The following is an 8349-nucleotide window of genomic DNA, read 5'->3' on the forward strand; positions in this document are numbered from 1 at the left end:
CGTCCGCATGCACTTACTGCTCCTGTAAGGTTCCATTGGGAAAACATGGCACAGGCTGACTAAATAAGGGATTTAAACGCTTGTATCAACCTGTCGGTAAAAATAATTTGACCGCTAAAATGTAAAACAGCTGAGAGCAGGGAAGAATACTTTTACTTTTTGGATACGATGTGTGGAAAAGGGTAAGAATCAACAATATTGGCCAATATTTGCCGGTGTCGCACTCTGCCAGCACTACGCTGTGGAACCTCATCTCGGAGCTACATAGCGGAGGGAGAGGTTCCAAACGGGGCTACAGGAGGAGCAGACCGTGTGAGAAAGTGTATCGGTGACCCCACAGCCAGCTGCTATTAAGTTTTAATTAGCTGCTGAATGGCAGCGACGTGCAGGAGCAGTCAGACGTCGAGACGTGCGCTGCATCCCCCCCACTGTGGGAAAGTTCATCACGCACACAATGGCCCTTCTCACAGAGAGAACCCCTATAGCCTTTATATTTTAATTAATAGCGACTGAATTGAAAAACTGGACAATTCGATGTGCATTTTCCCATGTTATAACGGAGGGATATTATAGGCCTATATACTTTGTTAAAGACAGAGATGATCGCATAACTTTGACAGTGAAAGGGAGAGAATTTGGCTTTGCATTAAAGTTAAAAACATTGGACCATATTGAAGATTGAACTCTAGGGCCTTTTTGACATTTAATCAGGTTTTAGGATTAGCCTGTATACAGTAGTAGGTCAGTAAGTCGCATATATATTTTAGAATATATGTTAAACGTCTGATCCAAAGGCCAAGAAGCCAAACAACAGATGGACAGTGGTGAGGTCAAGACGGGATTATTTCTTTATATTGATATAATCATAGTTTAGGAGAAATAAAAGACAAGAAAAAAAACTATATATATCGAGTGGAGTTAAAACTTAACCAGCAGGCTTCCTTTTAAAGCAAATATAGGCAAAGGATTTGCCATTATATTGAAGGACCATACAGGCTTTTGTGATCTCTTTGGTTTGCTTGATTAAAAATGTTCTTTATTTTGTTTATTAAAAACAATGTATATATAATTGTACTGGTATATGGTTTTCAAAATGAAAAATAAAGTAAAATTAATAGAGAGGAGTATAGCACTGATAAAATAATGGTAGGCCTATTGCTTTTGATGTTTTTCAAATTCAAGAAATTATGAAGTAGATTAACTGCTCTTGCAAAAGAATAATCTAAATATAGGCCTGTTAATCATTACATTTATGTTGAATTAATTGTGTGCTATTTTGTAAAGAAATCTGCACACATTCAGGTGAATTTTTATCTAATTTAGTGCATGAGTTAATTGTTTTATAATTTACACATCTGTGAATGGAGGCCAATTCACTTATTTACACAAAGCAAAAAGTGTATAGGCTTTATTATTATCTAAAATGAAAAAATTAAGAAGAGGAAAAAAAGAGTTTTGATTAAGGTATAGCTGTAATTAAAGTATACTAGCCACAACCCTGGCTTATTAACAGCTAATATACATGTAATCACCAAGCTATATGTGAGCCCACATTCTCAACACTGCCATTCTGTATTCAATGACCCTCCATATTCACAGTAAAAAAAACTCCTCAGTGTTCATTTAAATCCGAATACAAATGCGGAACCAAATGGACCCTTTTGGTCCATTCGGTTCCATTTTGTCCACTCTAGTTAAATGAACACTCAGGATTACAGTGTTCTCTTGTCAGTAATTGACTGAGACAGTTATTAGTTATAGGCTGAGGAGTGCTTTTTGATGAGGGTCTTGTGAGGCGGGCCGGCCACGGCGGCCAGGCAGGGACCTGTTGGTTCAGCCCTGTGGCAGCTATGGGGTCAGCAGGTCACTGGCTGGACAGTCCCCCAGAGGACAATAAACAGGGCCGGGGAGACGCCAGGGGTCATCGCCTGAGCCAGAGCCAGAGGTCAAGGGCCTCTAATTAAGTGGCTGTTTCCTCTTATTCCCAAGTGGCCAGTGGTCAGAGAGATGGACTGGAAAAGGAATGGTGCAGGTCTTTTGCATGGCAAGTTAGTTAACACAACCCCTTTAAACAAAAAAAAAGTAGTATGAATATTATATTAACAGAATCATCATGAAAGAAAAAACAATTGCAGTTGACACAGGCAAGCTGTTTTTAAGAGGAGAATTTGTTTATAAATGGAGACCGGAGAATAACATACTGTATAGCTCTAAAATTCCTATATTTAATTGGAATTTGGTCCCAAGGCAAGGCAAGTCAATATAGGCTTGGCAAAGATACAGTTATATTACTGAGCATTCAAATAGGTCCAGATACATATCACATGGACTCAAATGTCCATGCAGTCCAGTATAGAGGCAGAGAGAAAAACCGAGGTTTGTTGCACACAGCTCTGCGGCAGAACATTAAACATTTTGGAGGGAAAGTCAGAAGGAATTGTTTACGCCTTCTTAAACTCTGAACGTAGTTTATGTATATCAAACCTTTAGCATAAGAATGGGGATGGGGCCTGTGAACTGACACTGACCTTTCTCCCAGGATGTGAATGGTAGGCCTATCGCTCAAGGGCTGTACCCGGCAGTCTTTCAGACACAGACCTGAGTCTTGCCCTTCCCTAAACTCCTAATCAGGCTGATTTAATGTATCCTTCAAGCCCCTCCTGCAGCACCCACCCAACTGCTTGAGAGTCGCCCATCCATTGGAGGCCCACACGCTCCTCACCCCCTGCAACTGGGCCCCTACACTTGTGGAAGTTAGAAGAGGCTGGTATGAAACAACAGGGGCCCCTCTCTCTCTTTCCAAGGAGTCTGGGTCTCTTTATAATCAATTGGTTCCTCCTCTATGGCGCTTGATGCTTAATCCAAACTATTATGGTAAGAATTCTGGAATAGTCCAAATGTGAGAGAAGAAAATGAGGAAAAGGCTAAAATGCTCCTGTAAAAATGATGCAGTCTATTGTGTCAGCTCATGAAGATATGACAATGAGAGAGAAATAAACGTAACCATCTGAACCCCAGAAACCATATTCTGGGGGGAACATTAGCCAAAAAGCAAAGAGATTTGGTGTACGGAATAAGCAGTGCAAGTACAGAGAACAGGTCCATTTTACTAAAGTGTTAAGAAAAATGTAATTGTTCAATTCTTTCATTCATGTAATATAACATATATAACATTCTCCAGCACTGTTTCCCAAACACTGGGTCGAGACCCATTTGTGGGTCGCGGACACATTTTTATGGGTCACAACCTAAATATGCCTTTATTTTTCCTACATTTTGTTTTTAATTATTATTATTTCAAAACATTAAATAATTCCCCAAAAAATCACACATTCAAAACAAACAAACTAATTCAATGATTTTTCAAAATAATTTCATGAATAAATAAAGAAAACAAATGTTTTAGAGGTAGTGAAAATAGCCGATCTACAAGAGTTTGAAGATCTGCTATTTTCACTATAGCTTGGGTTCTGGGGAGACATCAAATTTCTCTTTTGGGTCTCAAGCTAAAAAGTTTTGGAATCAGTGTTCTACAGTATCCTACTGTGGCCCATTATCCATATATACCTTTTGTGGCACAGGCCCAATTGCAAGGCATCTGACTTGAAAGAAAATCGCCAGGTGAAATATTGTTCTATAACATACACTGTATTCTATACTGTAAAGCTAATTGCGTTCACAACAACAGGCCTATATTTCAAGGAGGGTAATAGTAGCATAATAACACATGAAACAATTGTCGGATGCGAACCCACTTGATTGGTGGGTGTTGCCAGCGGTGCGTCCAATCACACCCTTTTAATCTCCACAGCACGTGTCTCTGTGCTCTTGCATGCTCATTGTGTACATCGCTGTTTCCCAGAAAGTGGGTTGGGACCCATGTTTGGGTTGCGGACCCATTTTTATGGGTCACGAGTGAGCGTCTCTTTTTTCGTTTTTAAATTATTTCAAAAGATTTTTAAAAAGTAAGAAAAAAAACATTTTCAGATATTAAAACTAAATGTTCACGAGAAATTCATGAATTCTCAAAATACATCTAATAAATTCCATAAAAAAAAAGAAAAAAAAAGTAAGACGTTGTGAAAATAGCAGATCTACAAGCTCACAAATGTGTGGCATGTTGTGAGCTTGTAGATCTGCTATTTCACTAGTTGGGGTCCTGGGGAGACATCACATTACTATTTTGGGTCTCGAGCTAAAAAGTTTGGGATCCAGTTAAACACACTGAAATAGGCATAAGCTAAATTTAATAGCAAACCACGGGTGAACCCTCAAGCAACGATCGACTTCAATGAACACAAATACAAGCTCTGAATGTTAAATAATCATACACACAGATGTAATTTTCGTTTAAATTGTTAAGCAATATTTTGAACTGAAAATAAAGTAGGAGTAGTTGAATTTTCGAATAGGCCTATATGACACACTTCAATACCAAGGTTGACACCATATGTGCTAAAACTTAGAATACATTCTAGCTCAATAAAACCATCAATTGTCTGGAGCCTAATCAGTCCTCACAGATTTTAATTTGGCAACAAAATTAGACCCAGTTAGCCAGAGTCAGACAGAGGATAATATGTGACTGAGGCCATAACTTAAAAAGGAATACATATAGCCTAAATTACAGAAAAGCAATGTCCTTGTTTGTTATTTCGTTTTAACTGATTTGAGAAAACACAATTTTGTGAACACGTTTTACTTATCAAATTGTGTTAATTTGTTATGAGGCTATTGATTAGTATTTTCTGAGCAAAAATAAAGGTTTGATGCAAATGGGATACTTGGAGAGTTCTGAATACACTAAAGCAAAATCAGTCACATAATTTCAGTCATATCATGTCAAATGGCAAGTGACCAAATGTTCATCAATTATACATAAGCTACCAGCCAAGAAAAATACAATAATTCACTATTGTATAATGATTAGCCTAAAAAAAATCTATAGATAAAAACAGTATTGTGCTGTCCTCATGACATTTATCTAATTGTGCTGCTATTCAAAATATATTCAAATTTTGAGTTCCCACCAATAATATTTTAATTAGCAGTTTTTTCACACCTAAATCCAGACGAAGAGCAAAACACTCCTCATACTCGCTTTCATTCTCTTTTTTGAGAGAATGTTATGATTTATTCTCTCTTTTTTTCTTCCTTTAGTGCCAGTATTTAAATCCTGGAGGAATAAAGCGCAAGAAGAAATGCAATCAATTTTAAATTGAGGTTGAATTTAGTGCAGGCACAAGCTGGGCACCATGCCACCGTGTGTGTGTGTGTGTGTGTGTGTGTGTGTGTGTGTGTGTGTGTGTGTGTGTGTGTGTGTGTGTGTGTGTGTGTGTGTGTGTGTGTGTGTGTGTGTGTGTGTGTGTGTGTGTGTGTGTGTGTGTGTGTGTGTGTGTGTGTGTGTGTGTGTGTGTGTGTGTGTGTGTGTGTGTGTGTGTGTGTGTGTGCGTGTGTGTGTGTGTGTGTGTAAAGCTAAATCTTCAGTGTTAATTTAAGTGTATAGCATCCATTTGGATCCATTTGTACACTCTCAGAGTTAAATTAACACTGTCTATTATGCTGTGTGGAAAGCACAATAACAATGAGATTAAATCATATAGAGTCCACTGCGACTGATGGCTTTGTCCTTTTATAGAAGAGGTACATTCATTTGTAGAGCATATTTCATACACAAAAGAAAATTCTAAGTGCTTTAAAGAGCATTTATTGCAGAATAATAAAAGGTATTTAAAGAGAAAATATATAATAATAAACTAACCCTTCCTGTAACTTAGCAGGGTTCCCGCTGCGACCCCCCCCAAATGATCATATTTGAACTGGGGACCCCCCACCCTGACCAACACTTGGAATTGTAGACATTATTTAGTTTGACTCTGTTCCACAAATAAATATCCGATCTACAAGCTCACAATGCCTAGCACTGCAAGGCGTTGTGAGCTTGTAGATTGGCTATTTTCACAATGTTTGCCTCTTTCTTAAGTACTTTTTGACAATTTGGTATTTAAAAGGTCTTAAAAGTCATAGAATTGTAACTGCAGATACCCTGCACACTTATACTGTGTTGGTTTGTTTACAGTTGAGTGAGAAAACAATGTTGCACATTAAGGTAATCATCTAGGGACCCCCCCAAATAATTTTGGGGGGTCCACACCCCCAGTTTGGGAACCACTGGCTTACAGCACTTTGCTCTCCCTCCCTCACTCAGTACAATCAGAACAGGCCATTTCCTCAACACATAAACTCAAGTCATTGCTGTTGTACAGACCCTCACACATTTACACATTCTACACATCTGAAGAGGCAGCTTCTTAGTAAGTGAACCAGGTTTAGGATCAGGATGCATTTGGCAGGGAATTCACAAATGCCAGTCTGCCCATTTGTTCCAGGACAAAGGAGAAAAGACAGATAAAGGATGGAGATAGAGACAGAAAAGATGAAGGGAGAGGGGAGGGAGGGATAAAGACACAGTCATTTCAATGCGCATGCTCACAGACAGGCGCAGGAAGGCTCATCAGATCTGCATACTGCATGGCTTGGCATTGTACGCAACATCACTGAGGGTGAAGTCAGTCCCCTCTCTTACAGATCTACCATGACATGCTGGCAGCTCTGCTGTGATTGGCTGAGGCCAGTATGACTGGTGCAGTCAAAGGTGAAAGGTAAAAGGTTTATCATGGCTGCCTACTATTTTTATTTATTTATCATGGCTGTATAGTATTTAGGCTACTATGGCTTTAACTTACTTAAAGTACAGCTGTTATGGGTATGTCCATTAAAAGTGAAAACATGGAAAAGTCGGACAGTGATTTAAAACATACAAAATAGGAGATGGAATGGACATTTAATTTGATTGATTGAATACTTTATTATCTGTTTTGCAAAAAAAGTACAGAGGTACAGCAGTTCCATACAAAAGGATACTAAAAGGATAAATCCAAGAGAGCATTATAGCTTGTTTCCATTGGGGTCCTGTGCATTTAATTATTCTGTTTTTAGATTGCTTAGACTGCCAGTTCATTCACTGATTATTTTGTATCTGACTGACTAACTGGGATCAAGACTGATGTACGTAAGGGGTGATTACAAATGAGATACAGCTGGGGCAAACTGAAACAGAACCAAGAAAACAAAACATGTAGAAATACAAGACCAAGGCTTGGCTACAATCAATGAGACAAAAGTCTGACTGTGACAGAAAGAGACCATTCAAAAACGTTGTATCCTCAGCATCACTACTGCTACATCTCCACATCGCCAGGCAGATGGTGGAAGAAGTACTCTTTTACTTAAATAAAAGTAGCGATGCCACAATATGAATACATTGACAAGTAAAAAGCTTGTATTCTGAATTTTACTTGAGTAAAAGCACAAAAGTATTTGCCTCCAAATATGCTTACACTACCAAGTAAATATACTAACATTATTCAAAAGTTGTCAAATGTTGTCGAATAGCCAAAGTATAAAATAGGATATAACTTAATTGGTTAATGTATGTTTTGTAATCATAAACTAACGTACTAGTTGCAAAAAAAAACTAAAAGTTGTGGAAAAGTACAATATTTGCCTCTGAGATTTAATGGGGTAGAAGTATAAAGCATTATAAAATGGAAATACTCAAGTAAAGTAAAAGTACCTCAAAATTGTGCTGAAGTACTTGAGTAAATGCACTTACGTTACTTTAAACCACCGTCGCCAGTTCTTTGGGTTCATCTCCGTAGGAATTCAAACAGGCATTCCAACAGGCTGGTTTTAGGGTGATTATACCAGTCAGCATTCATGTGGACACGGGGGACATGATCCGTGTCTGATGTGTGGCTGCTGTGTTAACCTTTGACCACAGACTGTCTGGAAGGCCACTGTGACGGGGAGTCAAGGTCAAGGGGATGGGGGATGGGCGCAGACCGCATCTGGGGGGATATAAGGGGTCCCTGTCTGGGAGTGTAGAGCCCAGACAGTCCCAGACGTCTATCTTTAGGGGGGACACTGTCATGAGTAGCCGTCAGATGTCCCACCCCATCCGCTGTCTGTCCCCGCTCACCCCCTGCAGCCGGGGGGGACAGGGGACCGCTGACATCTAGAGACTGGCGAGGGTCTGGTTCCCAGACAAGATGGATGGACAGGGGAGACACAAAAAAAGGCATGAAACAAAACTTGCATGTTTAAATGACTCAAATACATCTGACAGAATTTTTACCATATTCACACGGCAGTCATTTTGCTCGTGTCATACTCAGGGGGGCAGTTGTTCGGCAAAAAAATAAAATTACCTTTCATTTGTGAACCGCCAAGCTCAGCACTGTGTAGACAAACTATGCAAATGCACAGCGTAATCAGCATAATCCCAAA

Source organism: Gymnoscopelus microlampas (genome assembly GCF_963454915.1).
Source record: "Gymnoscopelus microlampas genome assembly, chromosome: 6".
In the NCBI taxonomy this organism is placed as follows: domain Eukaryota; kingdom Metazoa; phylum Chordata; class Actinopteri; order Myctophiformes; family Myctophidae; genus Gymnoscopelus; species Gymnoscopelus microlampas.